Source organism: Micromys minutus (genome assembly GCF_963924665.1).
Source record: "Micromys minutus genome assembly, chromosome: 12".
Classification (NCBI taxonomy): Eukaryota; Metazoa; Chordata; class Mammalia; order Rodentia; family Muridae; genus Micromys; species Micromys minutus.
The window spans coordinates 51,659,781-51,666,561 of record NC_137981.1 but is presented as its reverse complement, the minus strand read 5'-3'; the positions used below and the strand labels follow the sequence as shown (position 1 = coordinate 51,666,561).

The 6,781-nt window shown below is 40.2% G+C and overlaps 1 pseudogene across 1 annotated transcript; it reads left to right on the top strand.

The window, feature by feature from the left end:
- Positions 1 to 697: 697 nt before the first annotated feature.
- On the top strand, positions 698 to 1,937 carry LOC308427792 (alpha-enolase-like; annotated as a pseudogene). The gene has a single exon. The product of its transcript is annotated as an alpha-enolase-like (transcript).
- Positions 1,938 to 6,781: the final 4,844 nt, after the last annotated feature.

Genomic DNA, 6,781 nt, shown 5'->3' with positions numbered 1-6,781 from the left:
ATTTATGCAAAAATGTTTAAATTTTTTTCTTTTATCTTTGTTTTTTAAAATAAAATTAAAAAAAAAAAAAAGAAAGGATGGTTGATTTAGTCTCACCTTCAGCGTGGATACACCACAGTGAGGAACATGAAGTGACTGGTCATGCTGTGTTCTCATCCAGGAAGTAGAGAAAGAGGAACCTAATATTCAGCTCATTTTCTTTTTGTCCCAGACCATAGGGTGGTGGTGCCCCTCACACTCAGCGTGGGTCTTTCCTCCTCAGTTAAATCTTTCTAGAACCTCCTGTAGATACATCCAGTGGCATTGCCATGGTGATTATAGATTCTGTGGACAATGAAGATTCACAGTAATAGTCCCTGTACAGATATTACTTGATTGGGAACAAAAGTGACCCAATAGCATCCTTAAGCCTTAGTTGTTTGTTCTTGGCATTAATGGTATTTAATAATCATCTCTCTACTCAGTACAAAGATAACTAAAAATGAAACCTGAGCATATTCTTACATGATAGGTGATTCATGAACAGGACACACTTTCTTTCCAACCCAAATCCTCATAACAAGAACTGTATGACAATGTTACTAAAAATCTTGGTTGACTCAGTGGTTAAGAGCAATTGTTGCACTTAAGGCTCTCTTCGGTGTCTACAGAACCCTCTTTCTTTCCTTCGCAGTGATCTGACTGCCAGAAACTCACCATGTTTATTCTCAGGATCTATGCCAGAGAAATCTTTGATTCCAGTGGGAATCCCACTGTTGAGGTGGATCTCCACACAACAAAAGGTTTCTTCTAAGATGTGGTGCCCAACAGTGTGTCCACTGGCATCTACGAGGCCCTAGAGCTCTGAGACAATGGTAAGACCCGCTTCATGGGGAAGGGTGTCTCAGAGGCAGTTGAGCACATCAATAACACTATTGCACCTGCTCTGGTTAGCAAGAAAGTGAATTTTGTGGAGCAAGAGAAGATTGATCAGCTGACAACCAAGATGGACAACACTGGGAATAAATCTAAATTTGGTACAAATGCCATCCTGGGAGTGTCCCTGGCTGTCTCCAAAGCTGGTGCCATGAAAAAGGGGGTGCACCTTTACTGTCACATTGCTGACTTGGCTGGCAACCCTGAAGTCATCCTGCTGGTCCCAGCTTTCAATGTGATCAATGGTGGCTCTCATGCTGGAAATAAGCTGGCCATGCAAGAGTTCATAATCCTGCATGTGGGAGCATCCAGTTTCTGAGAAGCCATGCACATTGGAGCAGAGATTTATGACCTGCAGAATGTCATCAAGAAGTATGAGAAAGATTCCACAAATGTGGGTGATGAGGTGGATTTGCACCTAACATCCTGGAGAACAAAGAAGAACTGTAGCTGCTCATGACTGCAGTTGCAAAGGCCAGCTACACCACCCAGGTTGTCATTGGCATGGATTTGGTTGCCTCCGAGGTCTACAGGGCTGGCAAGTATGACCTGGACTTTAAGTCTCCAAATGACCCCAACTGGTACATTACACCCAACCAGCTGGCTGAACTGTACAAGTCCTTCATCCAGAACTACCCAGTGGAGTCCATTGAAGACCCCTTTAACCAGGATTACCTCACAGTGACCAACCCTAAGCCGATTACCAAGGCTGCAGGCAAGAAGTCCTGCAACTGCCTCCTGCTCAAAGTGAACCAGATGGGCTCTGTGACCGAGTCTCTGCACCGTGTAAACTGGCCCAGTCCAATGGCTAGGGTGTCATGGTCTCCCATAGATCTGGGGAGACTGAGGACACTTTCATTGTTGACCTGGTGGTAGGGCTCTGCACTGGGCAGATCAATACTGTTGCCCCTTGCCAATTTGAGCGCCTGACCAAGTACAATCAGATCTTTAGAATTGAGGAAGAGCTGGGCAGCAAAGCCAAGCTTGCTAGCAGGTCCTTTAGGAACCCACTGGCCAAGTAAAGCACAGACTGGAGATCCCTCCAGCCAACAGCTCTGTCCCTGAATTCATCCAGGTGGCTCAAGGCCAGCCCAGTGCTTGCCCCTGCCATATCACTGCTCCTTTAGATGTCACGCCTGACCACCTGGGGCCCTACTGGAGCCCAGCTTTGTAATCATATGATCAGTCTGAATCATGGTTTCTGTCAATTAACATTCCAGCTAGTGTCTGGAGCCCTCAGAACTCCAGTGTAATCTCTAGGGTACTCACTGTCAAGACTCCTCCAGTGGTTTACATGCAAAAATAACGGTCACAGAAGCCCCCTACCTCCTCCCCCCAAAAAAGAGCACTTGTTGCTCTCGCAGAGGACCAGGGTTTGATTCCCAGCACCTACCTGGCAGTTGAAAACTGTCTATAACTCCAGTTCCAGGAGATCAGATGTCTGGCTTCCTTGGGAACATGATGTACATCTATTCACATCAGAAAACACTTATGCCCGTAAAGTAATAAAATAAAACTAAAAGAGAGTCTTGGTATCGAACCCAGACATTCTGGAAAGGAGAAGCAGGCAGAGCGTCTTTTCCTCCTCCTAGCCTCTTCAGTACAGCATTTCTCTCCTGTCTACTTTTTCCTCATTTGGTGTGCACTGACATCCACGGAATGTATTTTGTGTCAGTGTGCTTTTTGTGGCTATGATAAAACACTTTGCCCAAAATCAATGTGCAGAGAAAAGGGTTTGCCACTTTCCCCTCATGGGTTTTGATCTCTCATTAGGAAAAGCAGAGCAATGGTTCAAGGCAGGAACCTGGAGCCAGAGCTGTGAGGAAACAACGTTCACTGTTGCCACCCATGCTCCACTAGTTTGTTTTTAAACAGCCCAAAACTACCTCCCTAGGGATGGTGTCATTGACCATGGGATGTGTCCCCCTACATCAACTAGCAATAAAGACAATGCCACATAGACCCATGCACACTCCAAACTGAGAAGGGTAATCCGTCCACTGAGACTCCCTCTTCCCAGGGAAAATCTAGACCATGTCATTAAATTAAATCAGGACAGTAGTGAACACCAGAGATCCAACACACAAAACAAAACAGAAGACCCAACTAGATAGTCCCTCACAAGTGCTAGAAGCAGACTTGTGTAAAGAATCACAACCTAGAGAGATGGGTGGCACTGTTTCTAAGATAAACAGTGCATAGCATTCTCTCAGATATTTGGCATACACCAATTTCTCAGAAAGAATAACCTCTGAAGTCAGGCACTAACACTCATAACAACTAGCATATGTTTTAATTTATAATATATATAATTGTGAATATAATCCATTACAGATGGTTACTAGAAGTAAATTTTTCCATATCAGACACTCAGCAAGTTGATGATGAAGATAAGTCACTTGATGAGTGCCATTTCATAATTGTAATCATCAGAGTGGCATCCTGTCAAATATCTAATTTATTATTATGAACTATATAGAATAGTTTGGATCTTAGATATATTACAGAGGCTATATGCTCAAAATTCTCAGCACTAGCCTACAGAATTATTAGGAAATGATAAAACCTTTAATAGGTGGATCCTAATAGGAAGAAGTTAGATTGTTGTGCTCCAACCCTTTGAGTAGATATTATAACCCTAGTTTCTACCAACATGTACTTCCCACCATGATGTACTGAAACATCTGAGATTGGGAGATGAAATAAATATAGCTTCCTCATAAGTTTGCTTTCTCCTATACTTTGTCAAGGTACTAGAAAGCAGTCTAGCATAGTGTACAGACACAGTCTATTCCAAAAATCTTAGAAGTAGGGAAAGGTCACAGGGGATGAAGAATATACAATCACAAAGAGTCTTTAGATGACTCTTAAATCCTTGACCTATTCAACCCTCATCCAAGATTCAGAGTAAATGAGTTTCCAAGCTTCAGATCTTCAAAAAGACAAATTGAATAATCAGTCACTTTTAAATAGTTCTGTGGCCCACCAAACAAGGAGTTCCCAGATATCTTTTCAAGACTTTTGAGATTTCTTTCTTAGAAAACTCATCTTGATAATGATAGACACCCTTGGGGAATCAGTTCACTTGTCTGCACAGTTGTCCTCAACAGTGGTCCTCAACCAAGAAAATGCTTTTCCTTCTTTCTTAAAGAGGTATTTTTGACAGTGCACAGCAAGTGGGAGCAGAGAGGATAGAGGGATGCTGTCATCAAGATGGCAAAGAGAAAGATGTTGTTAAACATTCTACTATGAAGATTAAACCCACAATAAAATAAACATCTTACTGTGCACAGAATAAGTCCTGGTCTAAAATTATCAGTAGTGTCTAAAATTAGAAAACTTTACCCTAAAAAAGTACATACTTATCTAGACTGACTAAAGGAGACACATATAGTCATTATCCTTCAAGTTTCACACTATGATGGACATGCCTGTGCCACACTTTCCTTGAGCAGGAATACATGTGTAGGTACAACAAGATGGCAGAGTGTGTAGGGACCCTAACTCTCCAAGGAAGCAGAAGAAAAGCTAAGAGAAGGGAAAATCTCCTCATTTGATGTAAGTGTGAGGGCACGCTTGGTGTCCTCTGTGACTAACATTTTAAATAGCATATAAGGTATGCATATAATGTACTCCACAAGTCCTCATGGCAAGATTGGGTTCAGTTGTAAACTAACATTGCATTTTGTCCTGTCTCTGAAGATGATAAAATTGGGCCATTAAACATTCCAAACTTTAGAAAATCTACTTAACAAAAATTTTAAGCATCTGTCATATACCAGCCATGTTTGCTTATTTATTTGAAATATATTAATGAGAAAACCAAATATATCTGGTTTTGTTTTGTTCCCACTCAATAAAATTTACATACATGATATATTTATGTATATACATATGTGAGTACATGTGAGTGTATATACACATATACATATGTATATGTACTTAAATTAAAAAATATTTGTGTGTGTGCATTTAGGGCTGTGGGTACACAAATACATTGTATGTATGTGAAGAATGAAAGACAATCTCAGATTTCAATTCACGGTACTGTCCAACTTTTGTTTGAGACCAGGTTTCTCAGCAATATGAAACTATACCATTTAGGTGAGGTTATCCTCTCTGTTTCTGCCCAACTTTTTTTAATTAATTGAACAACTTTATTTGAAAAAAAACAAAGATAAATGTACAGATTTTAAAAGCATTTTTGCATAAAAGAATATGAATACATTTTTGTAAGTACTTGATTTTTTTAAAGGTTTGATAGTATGCATTAAAATCTTACTAGTTACAATGAGCATAAAGTACATGTAAAACAAGATGCAACCTGGAAATGGTCAAAGTTTTCTTGGTGTATAAAGATTAAGCATAATGATTTTTCATCATTTTTTGGCCTTTATTTTTCTTGAACTTCATATAGTCTGTGAGTTGTTTCTGGGGTGTTCAGAGCTATCTGGGGTTAGTATCCAATTATCAGTGAGTGCATATTATGTCTGTTCTTTTGTGACTGGATTATCTCACTCGGGATGATATTCTCTAGATGCATCCATTTTCTTAAGAATTTCATAAAGTCATTGTTTCTGGTGGCTGAGTAGTACTCCATTGTGTAAATATACCACAGTTTTTGTATCCATTCATCTACTGAAGGACATCTGGGTTCTTTATAGCTTCTGGCTATTATAAATAGGGCTGCTATGAATATTGTGGTGCATGTGTCTTTGTTGTATGTTGGAGCTTCTCTGGGGTATATGCCCAGAAGTGGAATAACTGGGTCTTCAGGTATGTCCAATTTTCTGAGGAACCGACAGACTGATTTCCAGAGTGTTGGTACCAGTTTACAACCCCACTAACAGTGGAGAAGAGTTCTTTCTCCACATCCTCACCAGCATCTGCTGTCATCTGAATTTTTAATCTTAGCCATTCTGACTGGTGTGAGGTAGAATCTCAGGGTTGTTTTGATTTGCATTTCTCTGATGGCTAAGGATGTTGAGCACTTCCTTTGAGGCTTCTCAGCCATTCAATATTCTTCAATTGAGAACTTTTTGTTTAGCTCTGCACCCCATTTTTTAATAGTGTTGTTTGATTCTCTGCTGTCTAGCTTCTTGAATTCTTTGTATACCTTGGATAGTAGGCCTCTATCTGATGTGGGGTTGGTAAAGATCTTTTCCCACTCTGTTGGCTGCTGTTTTGTTTTCTTGACAGTGTCCTTAGTCTTACAGAAACTTTGCAATCTCATTAAGTCCCATTTGTTGATATTTGACCTTAAAGCATGAGACATTGGTGTTCTGTTCAGGAAATTTTCTCCTGTGCCTATGTGTTCTAAGGTTTTCCCTACTTTCTATTCTAATAGTATCAGTGTACCTGGTTTAATGTGAAGATCTTTGATCCAGTTGCACTTGAGCTTTGTACAAGGAGATGAGAAAGGGTCTATTTTCATTCTTCTGCATGCTGAGAGCCAGTTGGACCAACACCATTTGTTGAAGAGGCTGTTCTTTTTCCAATGAATGTTTATAGCTCCTTTGTGAAAAATCAAGTGACCATATATGTGAGGGCTCATTTCGGGATCTTCTATTCTATTCCATTGATCCACGTGCCTATCTCTGTACCAGTACTATGCAGTTTTTACCACCATTGCCTTGTAATATAGCTTGAGGTCAGGGATGGTGATTCCCGCAGATATTTTTTTGTTGTTGAGGATGGATTTCACTATTCTAGGTCTTTTGTTATTCCAGATGAAATTGCAAATTGCTCTTTCCAACTCAATGAAGAATTGGGTTGGAATTTCGATGGGGATTGCATTGAATCTGTAGATTGATTTTTGTAAGATGGCCATTTTTATAATATTGATCCTTCCAATCCATAAGCATGG